Consider the following 19,246-nt stretch of genomic DNA (forward strand, 5'->3'; position numbering starts at 1 on the left):
TTGACACTTGTTCATGTGTTCCAAACTACCACGTTCTTTCCTTCCTGACTGTCTACCATATGGATTTCAGACTTGCTTAGCCAACTTCTGCAATCCTGTAAACCAAGCCAATGTTTGAAGAATACACACACACACACACACACACACACACACACTGATTCTGATTCTGCTTTTCTGGTCAAAACCTGACTGATATGCTCCCTCTGCCAAAGATGCGAAGATGCGGTTAGGGAAATTGAAAATTGAGCTGATGTGCATGGAAATGATGTGTCAGGTTGATGTAGGCGAAGCACTGGTAGAATCCTCAAACTGCCTTGATACATTCATATCCCTCATTAAATTTGTTTCATCTTATCACTGATTTCCCAAGGTAACTGCTAGTGAATTCTTTAAAAAAACAGATTTACATTAGGAAGTTTATTAGAACTATAGTAACTGCTGCTGTTTTGATCCCAAGGGGATGCAACTGATATTTACTATCCCCTTCCTCTACCATCTATTCTAGATATTTTTCATTTTTGAGTTAATTGCTGACTTCAGTCACTTGTCTCATCGGGTAACCCAGATCTTCATCCCCAACAAGTCTGAGGCCCTGGTTTCATGTTCTTATCATGCTCTAGTTAACATAGCCCCGATCATTGCTCTAGAAATAGCAATAGGAGTTGAGGATGGAACTTGAAAACAAGTCATCTGCCTTTTTTATGATCTCCAATCAAAGGTACTTTAATATCCTTTAGAAAGAGAAAGAAAGCTACTTTTGACAGCTTAGAGGGCTCATGGAAATCTGGGGGTTCAAGATTCTGAAGTTCATCCACTAAGGTGTCCTTATTTCAGATACTACCTTTTTCCTATCAATACCATTACTTTTGCATAGATGATAACACTGGACCTTTTAATGCAGCTTTTTCTGGTTAGGTCATCAAGAGGACATAACTGCTGGTTAACCTGTGAGCTAGATCTGGGCAATTGGAGGCTCCTCATCTGCTCTCCTGAGCTTAGAATGCATGTTTTGCCCACCATTTATTTCCACAATGGGATCTGTTTTCAGGGAAACAGGCTTGAGAGAGCTATGTGTTGTTGAGATCATCTGGACTGAATATGTGACCCAGTTAAAGACTCTATATAAACTTTTAAGGTTCTGAAAGGTGAGTGCAGAGTTCTGCTCTTATATAAATTTCTCTGTTTATTAAACTTGCCACTTATTGATCTTGAGTGGTCTGCCTCTCCCTTCAGCCTCTCCTTACCTTTCACGTATGAGGCGAATTTCTGATTTTACCTGGGAAGCCCCCAAGTTTACAAATCAACAAATTCTCAAAATCAGATTTCAAGCCAGTTTTCTGCATAGTCTATCCTCCAGCTAATGCAGGAGATGAGGGTCTCCGTTAGAGAAATCTTGACTTTCATTCACACTGTGCTTTGAGTTCATAGTTGGCTGACCAGATTCTGATTTTTATGTAACTCCACTACCCTTTGCAGGGTATCAGTGTCACTTAAGAGCAAAAAACAAACAAACAAAAATAAAAACAAAACATCCTCTATCCTTGTTATAATTTATAATTTTTTTTTTCCCTCGTAGCTCTTGAATGTTAGAAATTCTAAATAAAAAAATGCATTTTCTCTTATGTCAACCTTATTTCAAATTGCCATGCCAGAGGATATTACCACTTCCTTGCTGCTAATGATTGTCCTTTTTTTTGGTTTTGTTTTTGTTTTTGTTTTTTTTAAATCTGGTTGAAAGTAATCAAATTTCAAAACTTAATCTTAAGGCTTTGTTTCTTAGGACTGCATATGAAACCATCTGTTTTATATATGATTTCCTCAGAAAACAGAGCCTGAGACAAAAAAGGTAAGTACTAGCAGTTATTCAATAAAATATCACAGAAATATTGATAGAGAATAATATATAGACATTAATTATCAGATAGAATTGAGAGAGGAAAGACAATTCTAGCAAAGAATATATTATCATATTTGCTTTGGCAGCACATATACTAAAATCAGGACGATACAGAGAAGATTAGCATGGTCCCTGCACAAGGATGACATGCAAATTCGTGAAGTATCCTATACTTTTTTAGTTGTTGAGAGATGGTCAAAGAGATGGTGAGTATGACATAGGGAATGTAGTCAGCAGTAATGCAATGGTTATATATAGAGCCAGATGGGTGATAGAGTAATCGGGGGGATCATTTCATAAACTACATAAATGTCTAACTACTGTACTGTAGAGTCAAAACTAATAATAAAATAAAATGCAAAAAAAGAGAGTACGTTATCAAGCAAGTTATAATATTTGGGAGGTAACATAGACTATACATCTCAGAATCATTCTACCAAATGAATGAATTATGCACCAGCTCTGTTACTCACTGGTTGGGCTGATGGAATGAGATTTCTATTTCCTAAAGTTTTTGACTGGTAATTTACATAAGTGGTGCATTCACCTTTGCCAAGAGAAAGCAAAGAGGCACAAATGCTGACAACTGGTAGTCATATGGTCCTGCAAAAATTAAAAGAAAAGAAAACACAGTAAATAATTATGAGATATGAATGGGACACCAATGACATATCATATTTTCCTTAAAAAAATGATGTACACTCAACATAATACTTGTTAACCTTTGATTACTTGGAAAGGTAAAATGTTCATTTGTCGTCATTAAAGAAAGCACAGTAATAACTTCTGAGAGAGTCACGGGGAACCATCACACAGGTGGATGATTAAGCATCATGAGTATTGATGTAGGTACATTGGACTTACATAAATGTTAAAGGCATTAAAGAGGTGAGATCAATATTATAATTTCATTACAAATATTACAAATATGGGACAAAAAACTTTTTAAAATAATAATACACAATGGAATTAGTATCTGACTAATTCTCATGCAAGTGTTTCATCATCGTATTAATATTATTCTTTAAAAGGCCTTTTTTGTCTCAGATTCATAAAGGCATTCTTTTTTGTCTCCAAAAAATATGAAGCTAATAATTCATTAAAAATAGAGTTTACACAAGATATAAAATAGAAATCATTTTTTAAAATACAGTTATCTTTCCTAGCACCATGTAGTATCAATCCTAGGGCATGAGACCCTGGGCAAATTTTTTGCAGAGCTCCTCTTGGTATAAAGAATTTTTACAAAAATGTATTATAAGATTTATGCACGCATGTAAGGTGCAATGGTTTATTGATATAGATTTAAAATAACAGGTAGAGATAATTAAGTATTCATTTATGTCCTGTCAATGCTTATGAAGATTCTTTATAACATATATGAATTGCCTTTTTACTAGTCAGACCTAAGAACAATCTCTTCGTGCTCTTTATTGTTTAATCTATATATCTCCTATCATTAGCAAAGGGTACCTATGCACTTATTGCTTATAATGTCATGGCTCTTGGAAACCTGGTTGCATTGAAATTATACAATATATCTTCTTGCCTCCTTGTTACTTTTAGCCTTCATTTCATGCCACTGCTGATTATATCATTACTCTTGAGACTGCATCGTCCATCATGAATACTGGTTTCCAGCGACTTTCTCAAATATCCTTACTGTGCTTTCTCAGTGATGATCACAAATGGACATCTCACCAAGAGTATGCAGGAAAATATGAATGAAAATTCCTTTTCTGGCCATATTAAATTTACCATTCGAAATTTTACAGTGTTGACACAGAACAACATATCTTCTAACCATATTTTCTTTTCAATTCTTCAGGCCAGGATAATTTTATTTCTAGAACGTTGTCTTTTAGTGATGACCACATCCCACTCTTTCACACTTTACCAGAGATAATAGCTGAGTAGCTGTGGGCTGATTAAAAAAAGTTGTCCCATTGAGGACTAAATGTCTATTCCTCTTCTGTGTAAAGCTTAAGTCTGACTAGGGAGAGAACAGTGTCACCTATCAAAGTCAAGAGGAGATATCAATTTAAATAGTCTTTTAGCTTTGAGGAACAAGAGTCCTGAAAGCTCTCAGAGGAAATGACTGTAACCATGCTGGCAAAAATGCCTGAAGTGAGGCACATGGTGCCTGCTGAGTGGTGGGCTGTAGGTATCAGAAAGGTGTGTCTCAACGGAAGACCAAGGCTCATATGATAATGTTTTTATACTCCTGTTGATCAGTTACTACATATGCGAAGCCTGGGAAGAGGTGTAAACTTGGCAAAAGGGGCTTTCTTTGACTGAGGCAATCTGGAAAGGGAAGTAACAATAAGGGGCTATATCTTCTGGCAGAACTCCCATCCTCTATGTTATGCACAATGGAATTAGCATCTTGGTGATTCTCTAGAATGTAGAAAAATAGTGCAGAAAAATTCACTGCAATGAATTTTAATCACATCTTCCCCAAATAGCAAACATAAATAATCGTGGATTAAAAATAATCATAAGCATAGAACCAGTAAAATAAAATTTAAAATGCATAAAAGTACATATATTACAACCATATTGGGTATTTTTCATAGAATTCCAAGTTGGTTCAACATTAAGTAAGTCATAGAGTTTTAGGTTAAAGTTTCCACATTTGTTTTATCTAATAAGTAAGTATAGTGATATACTAGATATATAACCCTAAAGTGCCCTTGTTTACCTAAATAGCTTGATCATATTAACCAAACAGGTATATGTTTCTGTTTTTCTTAAAATCTGGTGGAAGTTAATCTTGTAGGTACACTTCATAAATATACACTTTCTCAAGTTTGTTCAACTTTGTCACAAAATTTAGTTGTCTCATTTTCCTTGAACTGAGTGCTACAAGGGTGTTACTAGGTAATTTGGGAGAGTATTTTTAATTGGTGAGTTGCAGATTTATAATTGATATGGGCAGCTTTATAGTTGAAATCCAGAAGTAACCATTGTTCTCATGTAAAACAAAAACAATTTATATTTGAACACAAAGGCTAACAGGCTTCTGGACAACCGGAAATAAATGGACACATAAATCTCTAGTTTAGTTTTTACATTTTCTGCATCTGATTTGCAATATTCATTAGATATTTTTAAGACAAATAATAAAGGCAAAGACAATAATAAAGCATTTCCATTTTCTCTACTTGAAGTAAAATTATGTTAATTCAAGAAAACATTTAAAAAAATTCACAAAGGCAAATAAAATGCTATCATAAGATTCTCTTCTACACTTTAGTAATTACCAATATAAGCTATTCTGTAGTATATTAAAGAAAAATTGTATTATATACTTCCCTCCAGAAAATTGCTTGTAACAATTACTGGTCCAAAATCTGTGCTCGACATGTCAAAAGGCCGAAACTCAAAACTTCAGAGTCTGTAGTAAAAAAAGATTTATCGATTGAGAAGCTGCCAACGAAATAGATGGAAGCCTTAGTAGTTCCAAAAATTCATCTTAAGAAGTACAGAGTGCAAGCTTTATGTATGTCAAGGGAAGGGGAAATGAGAGGGGCTATAAAACTGAAGCTGCAAGCAGAATTCCTCTGATGATTAGCATGTCTATATGCAAAACTAAGCAGAAACTATTAGTGTGAAGGCCATGGGAACAAAGAAGACTTGAACAAGTTGGAGACAGAGAGACAGAACATTTCACTCTGTTACAACAGATACATCTATCTATCTATCTATCTATCTATCTATCTATCTATCTATTTATTAATGTTTTCAAAGAAAAATCAATTTTTGATCTAGTAATATGAATAACTACTTACTTCCATGGTTGAACTCAAAATTTATTCTGATTTTTTTTTTTTTAATTCTAGGATTTAGTATATGTCCCCCAATAGTAAATATTTTAAAAGCAATAGTTATTGTAATTAATAATAATAATAATAATAATAATAAATTGAGAGTAAAGTAAAGAGATGGCATGAAATCAGCAATTTTATGAAGTTATTTAGAAAACAATAATGAGCATCCAACAGATTCTGGAATCAATGTCTACACCTAACATTATGGAAGATATTCTTCTGTGTAGAAACAAGAAAAATAGCTTGAACAATTAATTTTCCTGATTGATTTGTTTAGTGTTGTGTATGTTCTTTTCAATACTCAAGTGCTAAAAAAAGAGAGGGAAAGAGAAAGAGAGAGAAAGAAAATGTGGAATCTTTTAAATTATAGGAAAGATTGGGCTAATCAATGAGAATCTGCCTCAAAATTCTTGTTGCAAAAATCTTAGTTCACCAGAAGTCACTATTAAATACTATCTATTACTTATAATTGCTATAAAACATGAATGGGTTTAGAGAAAATCAAAATAAAAGCTAAAACAAAAAATACCCAAAGAAAATGCATTTGTTAATATATGCGATGTGATATGTAGGTATTTAAAAAGATTTAGAGACATCTGACCTTTGCTTCCTCAGTGTGCATATATGAGGCATTAAATGAACTTGCTTATTTAAAGAAATTAAAAATTGCTTATTGCCACAGGGAATCCAGATCAGCTTTCCCACACAACTTCATTCCTACCATCCCCAACATCCCCAACTATCCATTCTTGTCCTGGGAGTCAAAGAGTTCATAATGTGTACATGAAATTAAATATTACCCCGAGCACCTGCTAAAAACAACAAATATTTAAGTTTAGCTATAAGCAAGGGAGTAAGATTCCGAAATTAAGGATTTAGACATATGTTTGAACAGAAACAGGAATTCTCTGGGACTAACACAATAATTTACTTACGGGCAGACCTCTTTGGCCTTAAGGAAAATTATAACTTACTTGGAAGATAAATATTTAAGGGGCTTTTAAAAGGGATAAACTGCTAAAATCTGTCAGAATGCATCAGTAAATTAAGTCTCCCTTAGCTAAGGTGATGTATTGGGTCTCTGAGCAAAGTAGGCAATGTACCTAATCACACAGTGCTTATACTCTCTTACCTCCCCTCATTGTGCCTGGAATGAAGATTTAGATGAATATTCCAAATTCATGAATTGTCTCATTTCCAATCCATTTCAATTTCTTTATAAATAACAAAGTAATTAAAATCTTACAATTAAGTACTATTTGGGAACAGATATATTAGGAGTTCGTTCTGTTTGCAAATCTCCCAACATATGTGCTATCGAAATGATTTAACACTACTTCTTTTTTATCAAGGCAGAGAAGTCATAAGTATATATGTCTGTTATATGTCCTTACATTCAGATTTAAAGTTGCTATTTAAGGAGTCTGTTTTTTGTAACTTTTCATTTATTCCTGAATATCATTACTTTCAGAAAAAAATAAATGACGTCACTGACTGGACTTGTAAAGAATTAGTACCATCATAGAAATACTCAAATCCTTCTATTTGGAGAGAGTTATCACTCTAGAAAAGAGAAACTAGAGCCATCTCAATTATTTCCCTTCTCACATTGATAATTAAAATCAGCACAATTAGATCATCCAAACATTTAAATAACATAGAGACAAGGACCATATAAATAGATCTTTGCTTAAAATTGTCAAAATTAGCATGTTTGCCTATAGTACAATCTGCGTGTATATTGAAATGACAACATTTATGACTGTGATCACTCTAGCAAGCCCCAAAGAAATTAATGTAGCTACAAGGAAAAGCATTAAACTTGCCATAAAGTCATTTTTCCTTATTTAGAAGCTTTAAGCTTGCACAGTATACTAATCTGATACCTAACCATAAGAAAACACATATTTCCCCCTCAGAATTTTAAGTACATTTCATGTTTATTCAAGTAAAGTACTTCAGAGTATTTTGACCTGCTCATGAATTTACTGGAAATGTATTCTAGTTTATAATAAAAATATAGAGCATACCAAACTTGCTAGGCTACATAGGAGACATTAAAGTACTATAAGGAATTACTGCTGCCTTGAAGCCAAGAGCTAGAGGAAAAAATATATATTAAAAACATATATATTATTAAGGAGACATATAGGAGACATACATTTTTACAATTATGCAAGTTGCGCGGTCCAGAATATTAGTGTTATAAAAGTGGTGAGAGACACCAAGACTGATGTGAACTGGGGTAGTTGGTAAAACAGCTTGAAAGCTGTAACTCTTTGAAAGAGAAAGAAGATGGAGAAAAATATTTTATTGTGGGAGTATAAAAAAGAAAGCCAATTTAGTGGTAGTTGAAAATCAGGCCAATGAATCAATGGTTAGATGTTGCTAGGCATTAATAATGACTTTTTAAGTCAGCGAATTACATGGTAAAAGTTTAATTTTAAGATTCTTAATATGGCTATGAAAGACAGAATGAGTTGTAAGACAGACAGATTTAAAATTTCTTTCCTAAATGTGTTATTCTTAAGGGCAATTCTGTAGTTAATCTGTCAATATTGTCTACGATTTGATTTGTTGGAATGTATTTTTGGATATTTGAATAAATTGATGAATGAATAAATGAGTTTGAAGAAAATGTAAAATAGTGATTTCACTTCTGCCTAGTTCGTAGCTAGCTGGAACGAGCATACTCTAATAATGAGAACTAACCAGAAAAAAAAAAATTGTAAATTTTGTTAAAACCATAAGAAAGCTGAGTTTGCAGGGAACCAAATAGTTTGAAATCCAAGGAGGTAACAGTTCCCTCCCCCAAGAAGAAATTTCATGCTTGTACTTTCTCAATAGTGGCAGAAGAAGAAAGACAGGGCCAACAAATGAGCAAGTAGGTTAAAATGAACTGAAATGTTAACAAGCACCTGAAGGCCAAGTGTGGGCTAATTTGATAGTATGACGCCCACGGGAATGAGATAAAGGGGAGTTTGTGCTCATTCGCAGTCCCTTTTTCTCAGAACTCCATTGTATGCTCATGAGAAAAGTTAGGACAGGGCTGGAAACCAGCAAGTGCTACTAGTAAAATCAAACATTTAAAGAAGAAATAATATCATTGCAGGAAGCAACACCCCACAGAGGAAATTTGGATGCTCAATGTCGTTCCAGTTAGATTTCTTACTGCTTATATATTCCAGTTAGTTTTCTTAACAGCTTATATATGCCAGCAGTGTCCATGCAAGGGGCTCATGATTCCCTTGTCTCAGGGTCTACCTGCATTTCCTAACTCAGGATGGGAGGGGGAGTATCAGATAGAGGCTGCAAGGGAGAAGGAATTTCCACACCACCAGTCCTATCTATTTACAGATCATTTCTTGTGGAGGTGTGACAAGTTGCCAGAAGGCCATTAAGAGACCTATAGGTTGTGGTTAATCTATAACTGGCTGAGTTGGTCTGGTCATTTCCCCAAGCCCTTTCCTTTGCATTTTTTGGATGCCTCCTCTCTTAATATCAATTTACACAATCTCTTAGATAATAGGAAAGGTTGGAACTCTTCTAAACTCCTTTTATGAAACCAGGATTACTCTGAGACAAAAAAAGAGACAAAAGCATTCAACCAACCACAGATCTAATATATTTTTTAAATGTTATGTTGTTGCTGACATATACGATATAGGAAGGCCTACAACGATTGTATCTGTACTGAACATGCACAGACTTTTTTCTTGTCATTGTTTCCTAGACAATATAGTATCACTTCTATTTATGTAACGTTTACCTTGTATTAGGTATTATAAGTAATCTAAAGATGTTTTAAGGTAATATGGGAGGATGTGTGTAGGTTACATGAAAATATTACACCATTTTATATAAGGACTTGAGCATCCACGAATTCTGATATCTCATGAATTTTGATATCTGATGGGGCTCCTGGAACCAACCCCTGTGGATACTGAGGATGACCAAGTTGTATATATACATGTATTTAATTTCTTAAGTGTTCCACAACCTACATTGCCCTATTTTGTAACTGGTACAATTCAAGGCACATTCTCTCCCCGATGCTTCCAGGGATGTTGATCATTTCTCCAAGTTGATTAGACTCTCCTACAATTTTTGGTGGCCCATTGGTCTTTTTAAAGTAAACACAACACCCATCCAATCCTTGGGCCCCAAATTAAACCTGGGACAACTCTTCCCTAATTTTGCTTTTCTTTTCTTCTTTCTCTTCCCTCTCCCTCTCTTTTTCTCCCTGAGTCACATCCTCCAGGCTCATTTCTAGGATTACAGAGCTGTAAGGAAAAAGGACATTAAATTTTAATTCTCTCCTTCACTCCAAAGAATCCACTTCTTCCTCTTTCTATCCTGGATTAACTCTGATTACTCTTCAGCTAGATATCCTCTTGGGTTACATGCATTTTCTCTGTGGGCACTAAGCCTCATATCTTATTCCAAATGATAGGCAGGGTAAAGGGAAATGAAATTTATGATGAAGGTGATGAAAAAAAATATTTAAATTTTTCAAAATATGATACTCATTATTTTATAATATTATATGAGCAGACTATTTAATTTATCTGGAATGTTTTATTGCTACTTATTTTTAGATTTATATTTTAGCATCAATTTCTATTTTGTTAGTTTTCAGTTCATTACCCTCAAAAATAATCATTAAGAATGCCCATCTTTATAACTAATAAATATATTGTTTTTTAACCTTTGTTAGAATCCAACTCTTTTTGTATATTTTTCTTATTCTCAGCTTCTTTCATATTGTTAAGGACTCACATGGATTAACACTGACTTTAATCTTTGCTGCAGTTCAATAATCACACCTCTCTTAAGTCCCTATAAATCCTGTCTGCTTTTAACATGCCAAACAAACAGCTGCTTATTTATCCTGAGATTCCCATTTTTGTATATTTGAGTTTTAATCATCATCTTTTCAAACTTAGTGAGTTCTATTCAGGCACACTTCTGAAGAGATAATCTTTCCCATTTATTAGGTAAATGGCAGCAAATTTAAAATATTTCTTAATCATAACTGTGCACATTTGATAGAATCTAAAAATTCTCACACCTCTTAACATGATTTAAGTTGGGAAATATAAATTCTGGTAAGATAAGTGGTTTCTGACCAAGAATGTCTTAAAGATATACTCATCGTATTAGGGCTTTTCAGAGAAACAGAACTAATAGGATGTGTATATACTTAGATATGGAGAGAGAGAGAGAGAGAGAGAGAGAGAGAGAGAGAGAGAGGTTTCACACAACTGTGGAGGTACAAGTCTAAAATCCTCAGGGTACTCTGACTGTCTTGAAATCCAGGGAAGAATGGCAGTCCCTGTCCAAAGGCAGTTGGCAGTCAGAATTTTCTCTTGTGTGGGTTAGATCAGTCTTTGTTCTGTTAAGGCCTTGGACTGAATAGGATGAGGCCCACCCACATCTTGGAAATAATCTGCTTTATTCAAAGTCCACCGATTTAAATGTTAATCCCATCCAAAGATACCTTCACAGCAACATTTAGAATAATGTTTGACCAAATATTTGGGCAATGTGGCCCAAATTGACATATAAAACTATCATACTCACACTGCTTTGAAATTCTTCATAACTTAAATGTGCACCGTGTAAATTACTTAATAGATATTACAATCATATGTATCTACACACATTTGTTGTTCAAATAGTGGTAACTGTAAGACATACCAATTAGTTTATCTTTACTATCTTAAAATGATGAAGGTCTTTTGTTTTTGTCACACCTCACAAAGAGCATGAAGTTGTTTTGCAAACCCCATCTACATGTTAGACTGCAGACCCTGTGGAATGTGCAGCTTATAGGTAGTGACACAGATAAGAGATTTTAGCAAATTACACTACTGCCTTCTCTATCTCTTCTCATGAAAATGCCTCCCAAAAAAACATCTACTATTTGGAAGTCTCTGCAGTGGAAGCCTAGGATATATAACCATTAAGATCTACATTGAGATGGCATTTTATAAACTGTTGCTACTTTATAGTTTTTCAATAACCATCAGGATTCAGCCTAGGTAAATGTGCAAGGACTAGCGTGATCTGTGCCATCATCAAGATAATTGCTGGAAATAGTCTCAGGTAAAACCATGAATTAGAAGTTTCAAAAAATATCCCAAACACCATATGTAATATTGTTATTTTGATATATAATTATGCACATTGCCATGTATACCAACATCTCAAATATATATATATATTTTTAATCATTATGTTTTATTGTTGATGTAAGTGGATTTTAGTGGTTTTCGAACTTACTTCTCTCAGCACTGTAAGTTTCACATCCCAGGACACCACTCAGTCCTGGGCAAACTAGGTTTGTCAGCCTAGGATCAGTGACTGATTAAGACAGTGACTCTCAATATGGGCGGGCAGGGGGCGGGGGTGCTCGTTCTTAGGGGTGGGGAGAACACAGAGTATAGTACCCAAGCTTAAAGTGTCGTAGCTTTTGAATAAAGGAAATACTGGACATTGTCTTTCTCTAGAATTTTACCATGTAAGATTACAAAAACAAAACCCCAAACTGCTATTCCCACTACCATTCAATAAAAGATGTCAGAGTTTAAATTTTAAATATAGCAAAGTATGGTCTCTGGTTAGAAAACAATACTTAAAATTTCTTATTTTATCCCAAATAGCTAAAAAAGTCCCCCATGGGAGCTGGTGAATTCTGCATTATGTGACTAATATGCTCTATCTCTCTCCTTTATGTCAGATGATCCTGCTCCTTCCCCTCAAGGAAATACACCACATCTATTTTTTTTTAAACAGATTTTTTTTTTTCTTTTTATTCTGAAACAATAAGGTGAGTGGCCTTAATACTTGGGGGAAGAGACAGTATGTGTCACTAATACTTTGGAACATTTTAACACTTTGGAATGTGTATAATTCAAGAGAAAGTATTCCTGAAAAAAATGCACATTTGTACATATTGCCTATAATTTCAGGAGCTTCACAGAGCCTATAGAGCCCAGGAACCCTGGGATCAGAGCTCTTGTTCAAATATGGCTAACAAATGCTTAATTATCTTCTAGTTAAATACATTCAAATGGCTTCCTCTTGCCTCACAGCAGCAATGATGAGAAAACACCTGTGTTTCTCTGAGGTCTCCACTGACATATATTCCTGAGATCTGCCACATCAAATACAACAGCTAAGTTAAGCTTATAATACCACAGGAAAAGACAGTGAATGAGGCAACCAGCCTGGATCAATTTTGTCACAAGTAGCATTACAATGGAGAGACTTTAAAACATTTAAATTTCAAATAGATATTAGTCTTAGGCATACAGAGTTTTCATAAAAGGGTTAACCAAGCTTTGCTTTCTGTGGAAAAAGATTTCAGTAGGTGTTTGCTATTTAAGTCTTTTCAGGTAATTAGTCCCTATGGTGCCTTCCATTTCAGGCTCCAGCTGTTCATGCTAATGAGATATTTTTTGGTGTCAGGAATTCTCAGCCTCCAGCATTAAGTGGTTAACTGATAATGGGGTGCTTGAGAAGTGGCACACAGAAAGGGAGGCGATAAACAACTTAAACTTAATTATCACTGTTTTTATCTACCAAAAAATGAAAATAAAAACAGCAAGTGATATCTTTATTATTAGTATTGGCAGTGAGTCCCTCTTCGATGAAGCATATGTGAAAGAGAAAAGAGAAAAGGTTAACATTCAGCCATAATCAGGGAAAAGTTATTTTTTAGATGTGTAACCTGATTCCTGAAAATATTAAACTCACAATAATAATCAAATATTTATAAAACCACCTAATTTCTCACATTTACAATATTTACACGAAAACTTTAGTTGGCCAACATAGAGCTATAAAAGTTGACTTACGAGTCATGAGCGTCACATACTGCCAGTCAGACATGAGGAATAAGGGCTCGGCCCAGAGACCGCCCAAAGAACAACCTATCAGTAGTTAGAGAATCCCTCCTGCATCCCCAGGGACGAAAGGACAGGAGAGTCATATTCTTAGCTGGTTTAATCCAGCCACAGTTGCCTGAGCAGAAGGTACTACCCTAAATCTTCTCACAATCTAGTTCTCATTATACTGTCATTATAATCCTGTTTATGCCTGGAAGTTAATGAATCTAATTATAACAGACCAAATTCTGGGTAAGCACATGCGCACTAGGCAGTGTTATACAGAGGCCAAGTGTCAGTCGAAATGACCTCACTTGCCAATCACCTAGGAATGCCTTTGGAACCACCCATCACAGCCCAAATATAACTCAAACATTCCCACTTCTGGGTTGCTTCAGCTCTGTTTGCTAAAACCATGTTTCGCCTTGGAGCATGCTTTATCTTTCTAAAATATATTTTGAATAAATCTTTTCTAAATCTCTCTGACCTGTGATTCTTCACTGCATCAATGAGGAAAAAACAAGGGAAAATGCTGATTACACTTCTGTGCTCTTTCCCAGCCCCCAGGCCATTGGGGTGACATCAAAGCTTGAATAGCCCCTCAAGGGCAACAGTACCTTCACTAGCATTGTTTTGCCTAACTTGACCTGGAAGTGAGTACATCATATATTTATAAATTGGTTATCTATGTAAGAGGTTTTGAATTTAACATTTAATTTATAATTTAAAGATAATATAATGTCTCAAAGATATTTAGTGAGTTCTAAATAGATATGTTACAGAGCACATTCTGATCAAAATGTAATAAAACTAGAGGTGAAGTTCAATTTAAAGATATATGAAAAATTGAACATCATTGTTCTAAAATAATTACTAGATAAATGAGTAAATCAAAATTAAAAATACAAAATGAAAGTTTGAAATTAAAGTACTTTAATTCAAATTTAAGGGTATTCTAAAAGCTGTGTTTTTATCACTAAACAAAAAAAATTAAATAAATTCATTAAATTTTATATGAAAGAAATTAAAAAAGTGAAATTTAAAAAAACTCATCAATACAATAGAAAAACTAACAAATTACAATATAGAAGAACTGACAACATGACAGTCAGTGATAGAGATCCTTAAATCTGGTTGTAAAAAGATACAGAGATTACATTAAAAGTATGTCATTTCTTGGAAGGCATGCCATATCAAAGATGGAGAAGAAGAGAAAAATTACATAAGAATAAAGAATAGGATAAAACTACATATATAAATAAAAGATTTAGGAAGGAATAAGATGAGAACATTTTGTCAATAAATTAAAAAATCTAAATATGTTATAAAAGTTGATCTACAAAATATAAAATATATTTGTTATAAAATTAAAGATGAATAAACATTTATGGTCTAATGTACTATCAATTAAATAACGCGTTTTTGTGTGAAGAGTATATATTAGTGTATATTTGTATGTTTGTGGTGTAGAGATATTGATACAGATAGATAGGCACAATTTCATAGGCACAGAAATATCAAAAATAACCTTAAATTCTTGACAACATGGTAGGTTTTGATAGGGAGAAGGATATTTTATTTTGTGTTTTAAGTAGAAAATGTGTTTTAATTTAAGTGTTTTATTTATTTATTTATTTATTTTAAAAAAAGCCACATTAACAAAAAATAAACTCAAAAAATTATAAATTACTCAGCTATATTTTATATGATTGGAAGATTACTTTTAATTATTATTATTATTATTATTATTATTATTATATAGTTAATATAATGCACATAGAATCATTAGCAAAAACCTTTGAAACAAATTAGAAAACATTTACAATGACAATATAATTTAGGAAAAAAGTACGTAGTAAAATTACAGGAATCTTACCATTTCTAAAACACTCAGAAGAAAACCCATTTCTTAAAAATCAACCATCATTCTTCTCAATGGTAGATCTAACATCAATGGTGTTTGCCATAGAAATCTATCGTTTATCAAGGTGAATTCCACAAAATACTCTTAGTCAAAATTCTTTCAAATGCAAGAATACCTACTGAACTCAAAGCCAAGAATGGACATAAAGATTAGACAAGAACGATTCATGTCTTACAGAGTAAAGAAAAGAAAAGAAAAGAAAAGAAAAGAAAAGAAAAGAAAAGAAAAGAAAAGAAAAGAAAAGAAAAGAAAAACATTTAACTGTTGACTGCTGGATAATTGCCTTATAACTCTTTTTGTTTAAAAAATAAGTAAATAAAGTTCTTATCTTATTCCTTCATAAATCCTATTTTTGGAAACCCCAACAACACCATTCTATTGTCTGCTTTTGGTTGTATTCTAACTGAAAATGTAGGGATGCAAAATATATTAATGCAATACAAAATTAGTAAGCCTCGATTAATGTTAACTTCATACATGTCCATATCCTTATTATACAGCCTTAACTCGATCGAGAATTTCATTCAATTGAAATTTACCAAAACCCAAAAAACAACAACAACAAAAGAAAACCTCAATTTCTTAAGATATAAACAACAAGAAAGATTTATTATCTCATATAGCGAAGGGTTATATAAATAAGGAGTGGCCACCTGACAAATAAAATGACTGTTGAGTAGACATCCTGGAAATGTCCTATAATAATTTTTGTTTAATCCAACATTTCGACATTATGTAAAATATAGTCTTATTGCTATAATTTGTTTTAAAACTGGCTCAATAATGAATATATTTTTGTCCCTTCCTCGACAACTTTGTAGAGTTAGTATCTATAATGCTCTTTATTTAATCTCCTTATCTATTTTGCTTCCAAAGAAAGAACAGTGTTTTTGTTGACACACAGTTGTACCTGATTTTCAATCATATTATTTACACACTACCTCAGTTAGGGGTGCCAGAGATTTATAGCAAAGGCAGAATGCTATTATTAAATCCATTCCACTTTTCTAAGAACATCATAAGACTTAGGCTAAAAGAGAAAAGGCTATATTGCTTTTCTTATAAACATTTCTTTTCCTAAATGATTATGACCAATGCTATTATTCCCATTCATTTACAATGTATTTTTATGCCCAGACTAACTCTCAGGGTATGAAATTGCTTTTGGTCAAAGTTAATAAATTAGGATTTTGAAAAACATATTTGTATTTCAGATGAACTAAATCAGTATTAAATTTTATATTTACAATTTATAAATTATAAAACTTAACAGAGAATTGCTTAATATCTACTGTGTACAGGTAATCAGCATACAAAGCATCTAAGTTACCCCATCTTTTGAATCTAGAGGGTGACGGAATGATCTATGTATCATATATCAGGTATTCCAAGTCTTTTAAAAGACTTGGCCAATTTTTTTAAATTGAGTACTATTTTGAGAGTTATCATAATTTCTTATTAAGTGTTCCAGAACCAGGACATACAGTGTAGAACAAATATTGTAATTTCTTACAAAATATGGTCAATCGTTTAATTAAAAATCACTTAATTCTGCTTTCTAATTATAATGAGAAAAATCCCTAAATCACAGGAAGATTTCCTTGTTAAATCACATTTCTAGTTACCAGATTAGCTGGAAAATAAAACTTTTTCCCCTCACTTCCAAGTTAGTCTTCTTTTTCTTGCTTAGAAGAAGATGTTCTGCCATGCTACAAAATGAATTAAGAAAACAAGTTGATTTGTGGTCAGTGGCTTGTAAAGGAACTTTTCAAACACCTCAACGGTCTTTGTTCACTGGTTGGGAGAATTTTAATTTACAGGGCTTTAGCCCTTTCTTTCACTATGTTTTGGGCTATTTCTCCTTTCATTTGTCTCTCTCTGTTCTTAATTGTCTTTGTTGGAATTTTAAAAATGAGGGCTCCTCAATGAATTTTAAAAATGATGGTTATAGAAGAGGACCTGTACACACCTTGTTCTGCTTCATGTCTGCTGGCCTCTCTATAGTAGTGGATAGCAGAGTCATATTTGTCTAAATGGATTAATGCCTTTGTTGCAGCCTCAGCATTTCTTGACACACTGCAATTATTATGCCCATTATCAATACACACATAAATACAATTAAAGAAAAAAAGGTACATTCAATAGACAAATTTATTTTTTGTAAGTTTTTTTCTCTTGTGAATAAGCAATGTATCCTAAGACAAAGAAGTCATTAATTTCAAAAACTTTAGGTTAGTTCTTTATTTTAACTGTACTTTATTCATGGAAAGAGAGCAAAGATTATTACATAAAGTGACTAAAATAAATAAAAATAATGTAAACCAACAATAAATCATGTAAACGATTTTGCATGAAATTCTTTTACTCAAGAGCTATGAAGGATCTGAGATTTAACCTGCTTGAAAGATAACAGTTTAGGCTGCCTGAGTTTTAAAGATTCTGGTGGAAGACATGGGTTAGAGATGAAGAACAATACTTATTATTCATAGTAGTAGCAATAGCCTGAGTATCAGCATTTCGATCCAGGTTCTTTGAGCCCCAATTCCAAAAGGTTAATGTGAAAAAGAACCAGATGACATCTGCACATAGTTGGTTGGAGTTAAGAAGTAGAATCTTTAGCTTAGAGGACCTATTTTTTTTTTTTTTTAAATAATGGGTAGCAAACATGTTTACTATTCTTTCCTCCAGAGAGAAAAGCTACCATGCTTTTCAAAGATTGTTCACTCTTCAAACATCGTTGAAAAATAATTCAGAACTCAAATCAAGACATGTAGAAATGTGAGAGACGCATGGAGAATTGTCTTTCAAAACCTTCTACCTTATAAACATGTTTTCTTAGGATCTCCTTGTGAGGTAATTTTTGAAACTTTTACAGATGGAGAGAAAAAAAGTCAAGTAAACCCCACTTAAAAACAAAAGAATGTTTTATGATTCTAATGAGGTAAGCTATAAAAGAAAAACAGAAAATAAAGCCAGCGCAGCTGACACTGGAATCTCTATTACTCTTTCTGTGTGCCAAATCCCTGGCTTTTTTATAATTTTATTTCTAAGGGTCTGCACTAGCAACTCCCTTTAGAGAACCTCCCTTGGGATACTGATGCCACTTTGCCTACACTTCCAGAGCTGAAAGAGGCTGAGAGTTTGTTTCCTGATGTCCTCTCTTAGTCAATGATTGATTGGTGCCATATGTGATAACACTAAAAGATTCAAAAATTATTTTTGTTTTACTAGGAAAATCCCCCATCACTCTAACTGGATAATGTCATTAACATTAAACTACATTATAGAATTTGAGCTCAGTGAATATTCCAAACTTACTTTTGAATCTCTAAATTAAGTAAGTAAGGAATATAAGTTGCACATAATTAATTGACTAGTACTTGCTTTTATATCTAGTCAAACTTTCATTTATTTACAGTAGTTTTGGACATCATTATAAAATTTAAAACTATTCTTTTATACTATTAACAAGCATAGTTTCATCTTTTCTTTTGTCTCTTCATAGATATTCTAAAAACTTTTGTTATACTTTCTTGCTCACAATTGTCTAACTCAGTGCAATACGGTTTCTAGATCCACTATAGTATTGAAATAACTGTATCGAAAAAAACAAAAATGACTTATGTCATTGAATGAAAAATTAATAGTTCTTACTTGCCACCTAATGCTATTGACAACTGTTAACATATTGTTTTTACTTAAA

At 33.2% G+C, this 19,246-nt stretch overlaps 1 non-coding gene across 1 annotated transcript; it reads left to right on the top strand.

Annotated features, from left to right (window-relative positions):
* The first annotated feature begins 1,971 nt into the window (after positions 1-1,971).
* Positions 1,972-2,074, top strand: LOC118614437. Its single transcript, XR_004956042.1, has one exon. It is a non-coding gene; the product is annotated as a U6 spliceosomal RNA (small nuclear RNA).
* The last annotated feature ends 17,172 nt before the right edge of the window (positions 2,075-19,246 follow it).

Source organism: Rousettus aegyptiacus, unplaced genomic scaffold (assembly GCF_014176215.1).
Source record: "Rousettus aegyptiacus isolate mRouAeg1 unplaced genomic scaffold, mRouAeg1.p scaffold_m13_p_2, whole genome shotgun sequence".
NCBI lineage: Eukaryota > Metazoa > Chordata > Mammalia > Chiroptera > Pteropodidae > Rousettus > Rousettus aegyptiacus.